Source organism: Rhineura floridana, chromosome 1 (genome assembly GCF_030035675.1).
Source record: "Rhineura floridana isolate rRhiFlo1 chromosome 1, rRhiFlo1.hap2, whole genome shotgun sequence".
Classification (NCBI taxonomy): Eukaryota; Metazoa; Chordata; class Lepidosauria; order Squamata; family Rhineuridae; genus Rhineura; species Rhineura floridana.
The window spans coordinates 209434884-209446987 of NC_084480.1; the positions used below are offsets into that span (position 1 = coordinate 209434884).

At 39.8% G+C, this 12104-nt stretch overlaps 1 protein-coding gene across 13 annotated transcripts in view; it reads right to left on the reverse strand.

The window, feature by feature from the left end:
- Window positions 1–12104, reverse strand: part of RREB1 (ras responsive element binding protein 1) — a 156222-nt gene that overhangs the window by 77957 nt on the left and 66161 nt on the right. For all 13 annotated transcript variants that reach the window (XM_061591432.1, XM_061591397.1, XM_061591417.1 and 10 more), the window contains one exon: window positions 2324–2444. The gene's annotated coding sequence lies outside the window, so the exon portion shown is untranslated. The remainder of the gene's footprint in view (window positions 1–2323; window positions 2445–12104) is intronic.

The following is a 12104-nucleotide window of genomic DNA, read 5'->3' on the forward strand; positions in this document are numbered from 1 at the left end:
AGTAGGATTTCATGCTAAAGGAACAATTATTTTGAGTAAGGGACAGTTCAGCATTGCTTATTTGCTAAGAAACCAGAGGTGTGAAATACCTCTGCTCTTGCTTCCTTCACTTGTTTTGTAATGTGTGAACCAAGCAAGATCCATGAGCTTCAAATGACTTCAGGAGTTTACAGATGTCACTTCACATATTACATAAGAAGCAAATGAAACCGAAGCATGGGTCACTTGCATTTGGGCTTTTTACAGTTCCCTTACGTCATCGAAACCATCTCCAAATTTGTAATCCTTACTTTGTGGGACTTATTTCTGAGCAAACTTGCACATAATTAGTAATCTCAGCGGAACTACTAAGGCTTTACATTCTTACTCTAAATTGGCGTTATCACTTCCATAGTAATCAAAGCACCTTACTTCCCAGTAGATATTTTTAAGATCAGATATTACAGCCTGATCCCAAATAGAGACCTACCATCTTAGAACAGGAGAACCTGCTAGCAGTGGTGACAGTCAGGAGTGTTGCCAGGTCCTCAGAAGATTCGGGACACAAATGCACATAAAATGTGCACATGCTAATTTATATGTCGATACAAATTAAGGCCAATTTTAAGAGGGAAAACCACCCTGTAAGCAACTTTTTTTAAAAAAAGATTTTTTTAAAAAAAAATAGTCCAACCCCTACCACCGCCTTGTCAAGGGTGGGAAACCAGTTTCAGCCCCAGATTCAAATGTGGCCAGCCTTCCAGGGCTACATTCCAATGGTAAGTGGAGCCAGATGAAGAAAGGAGTGGGACTCAGTATATGTTTATATATTTTACCTAATTTTAGGTATTTTACGTAAGGTATAGGTGGGATTGTAAAATAAGCAATTTATTATGTATTTCATGTATATTCACATAAAATTTTAAGCTGAACCCTAGGAAAGCTGCAGAAAATGGCAGGGCAGCCTGAAATGATGGAAAAGTTACATCAAATGATTTCACATGATCGGCAGATGTGTTTGCTAGAGATGGCTTTGTGGGCCATTTGAAGAGACATGATGGGCCAAATTAGGCCCACAGGCAGAGGTTCCCTACCATTGGCCTTGGTGACAGGAATACACCCTTGCGCAAGTACTGTTGCTATACCTGCAATCATCCTCCTTCGGAGAAGGCAGGGGGAGGCAGCAGCAACATCATCTTAGGTGGCTTTCAGGTCACTTGATCCAGACACCAGAATGCCCTCAAAGCAGCTGCAACCAAGCATTTGCTGAGGTGCTTTTTCAGAAGGTGAAAGTGATAAGTAACTGCTGAAGCCCACAACGTTACACAGATTATGTCTGCCAAAGAAGAGTATACCAATGGCTGTGAATTCGATACAAAACTTGGATTATGTATCCAGTACTAAAGTCTATCATCTTGAACATCTCAGGATGGTAACATTTTTTATGTTGCTTCGCTCTGAATGAGCAGTCTGCAAAGATGGACATAAGGTGTGCAAGGAGAGTTAATGTAATGCCTGGTATAAAACCTCATAAACCAGAGTAGAGCGCTCTTTGTCACTCTCACACACACTGAGAATTTGTTCCAAGAAAGTGTCAACTTCTTTCCTTGTGCCATTCAAGGACACCTGTGCTGCTTCTTCCCACATGCCTCTAAAAGATTAACATCACAGGGAGGGGAGGGGGAGCCAACTGTTGTATGCTGCTGACAACCAATGAGAAGCATGTGCTACACTAAATGCATTCAGGTGACAGATGTTGTCCCTTTCGTAGAACGGGGAGGTTCATGACATACACGCCATTGTTAATAGACCACTCACTCATTAGTACAATCTTGGCAGTCTATGCCATTGCCTGGTCATAGAAAGAGCAGCCACAGCTAGAACGTGTCCAACCAGAGGGATATAATTCCCATCGGTTGAACATCAACGCCTTTACAAGCTGCTATACCTCAGACAATAATTCAGGAAGTATATGGAGAGGTGGGTGGGAAACTTCCCCTAGAAGGATGTATATGCCTAAAAATAAATAATGCTTACCCTTACCCCTGGTGGGTCCGTAAGGAAACCCAGTCTCTGCTTTACATGTCCATCTATGAAAGTTACAAACCCACACACACACACTTTAGTTTGTCACTTGTGGTACTTTTGACACTTTGAAAATATAAAACTTCTCCAGTGTACAAGAGTCCCTGCCTGCTCACATGAAGCCAATTCTTATCACACGTGACCCAGCAAGTGGCTATTCAATAGCCTACACTCATTTCTGAGGAAAGGTGGCAGTCTAAAGGAAGGATGGCTGATAGGAGACATGGTGAGCAGAGACATTATACTGATTACAACTGACCTTAAAATTGTAGATTTCCTCTTCCTCCTGAGATGCTGGTACAAATGGGGCCCTGATGGTCAGTGGTGACTTGAGAAATCAGTTCTGTGTCAGCACAGATGGAGGAACAGAACAAAACTATCTAGAAGAAAAAGAAACAAGAACAAATTAAAGCTCTCTACCAACTGAACTTTTTTTTATTATTTATTTAAGTTGATTAAATTTCTGGCATGTCTTATTACTCGGTGATTTGAGGCCTGCTGTCATGACCCACCTCACAGGATTATTGGGAGGAAATCAGAACAAAAAAATAACACACAGGCTGCTCTGAGCTCCTTCCAGAAGGAGCAGGATACAAATGTGCAAAACAAAACAATTAAGATGGGGACAGTTAGAAAATAAGGCATGGATGCAGGAGTAGGACTTTTTCTTATTCAGGCCCAAGAATCATGTAGGCTGGATACTGAAGCAATTACTTATATAGTCAGCTCTATTCAGTTATCAGAATTTGCATTTTATTTTCAGAAACAAAGTAGATGCCAGGTTATTTACTGGACATACACTTAAATCTACAATGGTCATTCTCAAGAGTATAAAACAGAACCAGAACTCATGGAAACTATCAACTTAAATAATGTGTTTAAGCTTTGTACGTGCCTCTGTTTCTATAGCAAATAGGTCACCTTTTCCCCTTCAAACATATCAATGAAAGCTAGGAATTGAGGAGGAATTTGGTGCCCTTTTTGCAGTGGACCAGCCTAATACAACACTCCCAAACTTGCTTGCAGATCCAACTGCAACTCCAGTCGGATTATACATTTCTACAGATTTTGTTATGCAGTTTTGGCATGTAAAATCTGCACACAAACATGCATATTTTACATACAAAATGCATACAATTTCAATGTGAACAGGATGGAATGGAGCTATGATTCAATACCAAACTAAAACACAACAGAATTAGACTGCTCAGTCCATCCTGATGAGGACTAGAAACCTTTTTCAAAAAATGAAAGGTAGCATTCTTGGAATACAAGCATGCAGGATGTACAGAGTTGGTGGCCATCTGACAGCAGTAAAGATTCATGCTGTGTAATCTAAATGTCCAGCAGGAACAGAAGAGCCCTCAGACTTTTGGACAGACTTTGCAGTATGAGGAAAACAAAAACTGGATAACCTAAGCCAAAGGATTGAGAAGTCAGTGCCTGGTACTTGGTATATCTATTTTGTGTCAGCAACGTGCAAGCCTCTAATTCCCAAAATATTTTTCACTTTTACAACTTTCGCAACTGACTCAATTCAAGAGCAGCTTAAGAAATCAGCTGCTGCACTGGAATTAAGAGTATAGACTGGAGCTCTATGGGTCTCCTAGCTAAAGACAAGCCTCTTAAGTTTTCTTCTTCTTAAAGATCTAACAGAACATCACATTCTCTGTCATAGCAATATCAAATGACAGTCAGTTCAAGCATTTTTAACCTACCTCAATGCCCGAAGTGCTCTCTTGGTAGCTTACAAATTAATTGAAAGCCAAACAATAAGGTTACAAAAACAGAACAAAAGGATTAGCTATCAATACCTACTAAAATACTTAAAATACTACAAGCAACCTGAACAGCAGATGCATCTTCAACATTTGCAAATGCCAGTCTGAACAAAACGTATGAGTGAAAAACTTGTTTCCTTGCATTGATCTACATAAAGCAGCATCCTGGCAAATCAGCTACACCTCTGCTTTATTTAGGAAATATTAACATGTAAGATTGCAATAACGGAGTTGGTTCCATAGTGGCCCAGCACACCTTTACACAATCATACAATGGCAAAAGCAAGTTAGGCCTGGCTTGCACAACCGACGAAGCCAAACTTTGGCTTAGTGAGACAACATATGCATGTAGAATATTGGAGAGAAGTTTGCTGTCGCTTTGCTCCTCCCTGGTACTTTTTGCTGCCACACCATGGCAAGCCAAGGTAGGGCTTAGTGTGTCATCCAAACCAGAACGTGAGATTAAGCTCTCTTCTTCCTATCCAAACCTTGGTTTTACTTGACAGCTCAGTAGCTTGGGCTGCCAGAACACAGAGGAGCTTTCAGATTATAGTGGCAAACCTTGTGGCTAGTTGTATGAGAAGGGATGGCCCACAGGTACACCAAGCACACACTTTTGTGGAGTCAGTGGAGCCTGAGCCACTCAAGTGTCAGTGGTGTTGATTTTGCCCCCATCGTAACACTGCCTCAACTAAGAATGAGTTGCAATCAGTCACCCTTAGTGGAATAAACTGTAAAAGTAAAGCACACCATTAGGCTGGAAGCTAAACCTGCCATATATAGCTGTATTCCTTTTGGTGCCTGCTTTAAACTTTTTCTTTTTTTAGCCTATCAAGACACATAAGAGGAGGCCGCTGGAATAGGACAATGGCCCATCTAGTCCAGCATCTTGTTCTCAACCCCTTCTGTGGTTTCCAGCAGCCAGTATTCGGAAGCATACCTCCTCAGACTGTGTAGGCAGAACACACAGCCTTTGATAACCTTATCCTCCATGAACTTGTCTAATCCTCTTTTTTTATCATTAATTTTTATTCAAATTTTCAAAGACAAAAAACAAAACAAAAACAAAACAACAAAACAAAATGTTGACTTCCGATTTGTCGCAGATCAGTTATAGGTCTACAATATATAACAATCCTGTCTCTAAAATTATATTATAAAATCACTTTCCTCCAGTAGTTATCTTAATTAATCAACAAATCTCATAAACATTACTTTATTCTTTCCACAAAAAGTCAAAGAGAGGTTTCAATTCCTTGAGAGATATATCTTTCAATGTCAAGTTGAAAGAACTTGTCTAATCCTCTTTTAAAGCTATCCAAGTTGGTGGCCATCACTGCCTCTTGTGGGAGCAAATTCCATCGTTTAACTATGTGCAATGTTAATAAGTACTTTCTCTTGTCTGTCCTGAATCTTCCAACATTCAGCTTCATTGGATGTCCATGAGCTCTGATGCTACAAGAGAAGGATAAAAACTTTTCCCTATCCACTTTCACCAGGTGTGGTTTTATACACTTCTATCATGTCACCTCTAGATGTTGATGTGTTTTAATCATTTTAGTCTGTTGCTATTTTAATTATTTTAAGCATGTTTTAACTACTTGTTTTTAACTGTTTTATTTATAATGTTAATGTTCTTTGTAAACCACTTAAAGATTTTTTTTTTTTTTTTTACAATCAAGCAGTCTATAAATTTTTTAAATAGTGTCTGCGGTAGGTGTCAAGATGTTGCTGTCATGTGCCTAATGTAGGATGCATACATACTCCTGTATTCCAAATTACAGACTGTTTACTTGTTCTAGATGACTCAATGGATACCATATCTGAGGAACCTATATCTGAGGCATAGCCCACTCTGGGTTCCATATCATCGTGGGATTTTAGCTTGATAACCCTGGGATTTTATATATTAGATGCTCCAAATGGGAGAGGAAAGGATGGGTAAAAAGTGAATCAAAGTGAACCAAATGGGAGAGGAAAGGAAGGGTAAAAAGTGATCCAAACTGGTACCCGCTCCCACCAGCAATTCTCAAGTAAAGAGCTGATTTTATTCAGCATCAAGGACATTTGTCCCTCTAAACCAGCAATGCTTAAATCTTACTAGCAGCCTTTACAAGAGCCTTTTAATGGCGGATATCAAACATGGAATCTAGGACCTTATCTATGCAAAACCTGTCCTATACCATGGAACTATAAGCCTATCCCCTGCTTCTATCCACATAATATGAGGAAGGCTGCTTTCACTCAACATGTTGCCTCACAGCCTTTTTTTGTTCAATCAGCTGTCTGCCTTATCTGGTCTGCTAAGAAAATGCCAGAAAACAAGGGTTTGGCCTGTTGCAGTAGGCTCTAACAAACATGTTCAGGCAAACTGGAAACCAAGATATTCAAAGAGGTACAGTTTTCAAAGCTGCTAGCAGCATCTTTGGCTACACAAGTCAGAACAACATTTACCATTTCAAATCTGCACTGCCGCTTCAGGCAACTACTAATGAAAATTGAAAACAAACATCGCCCAGTTCAGTCCCTTACACTCTAGGAAATAAACGGAGGCACACAATGGGACTGCTTTTCTCATAACCACCGGACATTAGACATAAGATGTTCCTTTGGTGTAGGGCGTTACACCTATTCCCAGAGTCATCCTCAACAAAGGCAGTCACAAAGCAATGTCACCTCTCTTTTGATAGCAAGAGTTCCCTAGATCAAACTTGCTAGCTACCATTGTGCATGTGTTCCAAAGGCTGACAGCTTATAGGAGCAACCTAAACATGTCAGGAATGAGTTTTCAGGCTTCTACTGTAGTCTTCTAAAGCAGCAGCAAAGTCATACACATTCCTGTTTCTCGCAACAAGTTTGGCACTGGCTGCAATATTTGGGAAACAGGGAAATGTTGCAAGGAGTCCTGCAAAACAGCAACCTGAGAATTTCTTTTAAAAAAAACACAAGGTGGTATCTATTCAATACCACTGTAAAAGAGAAGCCTTCAATAAATCACCAAGAGATCAAGGAGAATCAACAGGGTCACATTTCCCCCATGTATCCTAATAAAAGTCAATGACCAGAGCAATCAAACCAGTCTCCATACCAAAAATCAGTCCTGAAACCAAACAGAAATGAGTTAAGACAATCTGCTTCATTCAAACATCCTGAAATTGCCTATACTCTCTCAAGCACCTTGCTGAAAAAGGAGATATTGGCAACTGAGTGGTAGATACTACAAACCAGTCTAAAGACTGCCAATCCAGCTGGGATATGAAGGAGTGCACTTGCACCATACCTACCACTACCTTAAGACTGCTGCTTACCAATGTTTAGCTAGTCTTGAATCACACCTTTCACTCTTGGGTTCATACATACTGGTGTGTAGTAGTAAACGTTAATTCTCCCGTTAAGCTCGGTCTAGTGTTTAGAAAAGTAACGTGCCTAGCTCTCAAATGTTCAAAATGTCTTTATTAAATAGGCTTTCTCCAAAATGTGACCCAACCATGCACCATTGACATTTTTAATCAATTTACTAAGTTGTTTTATTTGTATTCTATGGCATTTTATTGTACAACACTTTGGTATACAATAAGCAGTATACAAGTAAAAATGAAAAGAATACAGAGTTCCTTGTTATGGGGATCATTTTGTACTGTGGATACGACAGCATGTTTAATCTGCCGCTTTAGTCCTCATTATCAACTCATTCTCACTACAAGTTCCCATCATCTGGACTCATCTGCAGTTGTGCGTAATGACTTCTTGGGATCAGCAGTGCCAAAAAAACTGTATCTGCAGCTGTTTCAGCCACTCAGCTCCGAAACTAAATGGTAATGGCAGCGGGAAAGAGGGGCTGAAGCCAAAAACAGGGTTACAGGAAAATGAAGGAAAGATGCAAAGCAAGAGGTTTCATGAATCAAAACTGCTTTACTGGCCCACAAAAGGCTCCCAAGTTTAACAAAATTATTTTCCACCCTGAGCTCATCCCACAGAAAGACAATGACAAAGATCTGTGTATGTTAAAGTCACAGAGGCCTTAACACACAGGCATATTATGAACACATATATTACTAGACTTAAAACACTTTAAATGTGGTTTCACGCAAATATTCTTGCTTATATTTTTGAATTACGTATCCCAGTTCTAGAAACCAGGGCACAAGATATGTAGTCCCTGTACTTTGAATAATAATATTCCAATCGTAAGGAATAAGAACAGTAGCCATTGTGCTTCTTAAATCTACAATTTGCAGAAGGGAATTTCCATCTAGAATACGCAAGCAAAAAGCATCTAGATTTTCTAAGCAGTGGGAGATTCTGAAATTCACAAAAGTCTTGTAAACAAGTTAGTTCAGAATGTTCATTGCCATGTTGATTAGATGACAGAAGAAACAATTCTGTTAACTGGACCACTTTATATTTAAAATGTGGAACACAAGATTTGAAATCTCAAAAGTGTTCTTTCGGCAGGAAGTTAAAGAAAGAAAGAGAGAAAGAAAGAAAGAGAGAAAGAGAGAAAGAGAGAAAGAGAGAAAGAGAGAAAGAGAGAAAGAGAGAAAGAGAGAAAGAGAGAAAGAGAGAAAGAAAGAAAAGTTTAATGACCTCTTCCATGTCCACAAGGCAAAGAAGCAAATTTGAGCTTCCTCTATCAAGGCCTCTATCTCCCTCTTGAAGACGTATCTTTAAAATGAAGGATCTAAACTATCTGTTAAAAAAAGTATTAATTCCAGATGGAAAGTAGCCTACACAACAGGGAATACAGCAGCAGTAGGAAGTAAAACCACCTGAGTGGCATCGCAATGCTCATTGCTACAGCTGGCTCTTTTTATTTAAAAAACTCTAACCAAACCTGTGAGCAGACAATCTGGAATTGCAGCAGGCACCGTAATGAAGAGGCTTGCTGCAATTATCGTTTTCAGATACCAGTTTGCACGCTAGAGACATTTGTGTCCCATCAATTGGTCATGCAGATGCCTAGACATGCAACACGATGATGAACAGGCAAGAGGCAATCAGCCTGACTGTTCGTATTAAGGCATGCTGGAAACCAGAGAAGTTGTAATGCTGTGATGAAGGAAAAGCTACAATCCAATGATGTCAGAACTCTCTGTGGGCATTTGCTCTTTGCACCTGTTAGTTGGGAGGGAAGGCAGGGCATCTCCTCTCACAGCCCCAGCTTACAGACCTGGCAAGCAGAACAAGAGCACACAGGTCTTAAACTTTCTGAAGAATAAATTTACTCTGTTCCATCTTCACAGCAACATGTGCTTTCCTCCATGCTTTGAAAAGGAAATGGGTGAAAGCTAATCTGGTCAGTGCACATTTATACAGCAGTTTTTCTTCTAACTTTGGGGTATTTTTTTCCTTACTGGCTGCCCATGTTCAGTTTGTTTGTTCAGTCAGCATCAGGAGAGGAATCACGTTGGGGGACAGGAGAGCATTTAATCAGTTGGTCCATGCACAGGAAGCAGTAGAACGGTGCTCATCCCGTTCCCCCCCCCCCCGAGACTGCCCCTGTTATGACCTTCAACTACCTCCGAGATTTTTCTATCTTTTCAGAAACAAAACCTTCCACCATTTCCCCACTGGAAATGCAGTGATAGTGCTGTAAGTAGAAACTGTTGCTATTAAACGGCTGCTATTAACACCTCACTTGGAAGCTATGACTGAGCAGCAGAGTTTTCCCAAACCATGACATCAAAAGCCAGCCTCTTCAGGTTAATGAACACTATGAAAAAAAAACTTCCCTCCTGCCTAATACCTACAAAGAACAGAGCAGCAAGAATCAAGTGACCCATGGGTAACCATACGTATGAAAGTGATCCAGTTTTGAGCACAGACCAGAGATACAAAGATTGGGTTACCTAGAATGAAGGGAAAGTTCACACCTCCACCTAGCAACCACTCATATTTCCAGGGAACATTTGACCATATCTTTTTAAAACCATAGGTTTCTAATAATGGGGTAGCATATAATGCTAGTCCTACTCAGAGTAGGCCCACTGAAGTTAATAAAAACTTAGGTTCATTAATTTCAATGGGTTTGCAGTGGGACTTCTGTTCTTATGTGCCTTCAAGTCGATTAAGACTTTTATGGAGACCCTATGAATCAGCAACCTCAAGTAGCATCTGTCATGAACCACCCTGTTCAGAGCTTGTAAGTTCAGGTCTGTGGCTTCCTTTATGGAATCAATCCATCTCTTGTTTGGTCTTCCTCTTTTTCTACTCCCTTCTGTTTTTCCAGTATTATTGTCTTTTCTAGTGAATCATGCCTTCTCATTATGTGTCCAAAGTATGATAACCTCAGTTTCATCATTTTAGCTTCCAATGACAGTTCTGGTTTAATTTGTTCTGACACCCAATTATTTGTCTTTTTCGCAGTCCATGGTATCCGCAAAGCTCTCCTCCAGCACCACATTTCAAATGAGTTGATTTTTCTCTTATCCGCCTTTTTCATTGTCCAACTTTAACATCCATACACAGAGATTGGGAATACCATGGTCTGAATGATCCTGACTTTAGTGTTCAGTGATACATCTTTGCATTTGAGGACCTTTTCTAGTTCTCTCACAGCTGCCCACCCCAGTCCTAGCCTTCTTCTGATTTCTTAACCATTGTCTCCATTTTGGTTAATGACTGTGCCGAGGTATTGATAATCCTTGACAAGTTCAATGTCCTCATTGTCAACTTTAAAGTTACATAAATCTTGTGTTGTCATTACTTTGGTCTTTTTGATGTTCAGCTGAAGTCCTGCTTTTGTGCTTTCCTCTTTAACTTTCATCAGCATTCGTTTCAAATGGTTACTGGTTTCTGTCAGTAGTATGGTATCGTGTGCATATCTTAAATTATTGATATTTCTCCCTGCAATTCTCACACCTCCATCTTGATCCAATCCCACTTTCCGTATATGTTCTGCGTATAGATTAAACAAATAAGGTGATAAAATACACCCGTCTCACACCCTTTCCGATGGGGAACCAATCCATTTCTCCCTATTCTGTCCTTACAGTAGCCTCTTGTCCAGAGTATAGGTTGCACATCAGGACAATCAGATGCTGTGGCACCCCCATTTCTTTGAAAGCATTCCATAGTGTTTCATGATCTACACAGTCGAAGGCTTTGCTGTAATCTATAGAGCACAGGTGATTTTCTTCTGAAATTCCTTGCTCTGTTCCATTATCCAACGTATTTTTGCGATGTGATTTCTGGTGCCTCTTCCCTTTCTAAATCCAGCTTGGATGTCTGGCATTTCTTGCTCCATATATGGTAAGAGCCTTTGTTGTAGAATCTTGAGCATTACTTTACTTGTCTGGGATATTAAGGCAATAGTTTGATAATTACTGCATTCCCTGGGATCCCCTTTCTTTGGAATTGGGATGTATATTGAACGCTTCCAGTCTGTGGGCCATTGTTTAGTTTTCCATATTTGTTGTCAAAATTTGGAAGGATTTGGTCTCAGTAGCTTGCCACAACTCTATTGGTATGCCATCTGGTCCTGGTGATTTGTTTCTTCCAAGTATTTTAAGAGCAGCTTTCACCTCACATTCTAAATTTCTGGTTCTTCATCATATGGTTCCTCCGTGAATGAATCTGTCATCCTGTCATCTCTTTTATAGAGTTCTTCAGTGTATTGCTTCCATCTTCCTTTTATTTCATCTGGGTCAGTCAGTGTGTTCCCCTGTCGATTATGCAACATCTCTACTCGTGGTTTAAATTTCCCTTTCATTTCTCTAATGTTTTGGAATAGGGCTCTTGTTCTTCCCATTTTGTTGTCCTTTTCTATTTCTATACAATAACTATTGTAATAGTTTTCTTTGTCCCTACGTACTAGTCGTTTTCTGGTTGCATTTAGGGTTCTGACTGTGTTTCTATCTCCTTTTGCTTTTGCTTTCCTTCTCTCTTTAACCATTTTAAGAGTTTCTTCAATCATCCATTGAGATCTTTCTTTTTAAGTAGAGGTATTGTCTTTTTGCATTCTTCTCTGATAATGTCTCTGACTTCACTCCATAGTTCTTCTGGTTCTCTGTCAACTAAGTTTAAAGCCTCAAACCTGTTCCTTATTTGATCTTTATATGCTTCTGGGATGTTATTTAAATTGTATTTTGGCATTATGATTGTTTTGTTGTTGTTCTTTAGCTTTACTCTGATTTTCGATATTACCAGTTCATGATCTGTACCGCAGTCTGATCCTGGTCTTGGTTTCACAGAAAGTATGGAACTTCTCCATCTTCTGCTACCAATTATATAATCAAATTGATTCCAATATTGACCATC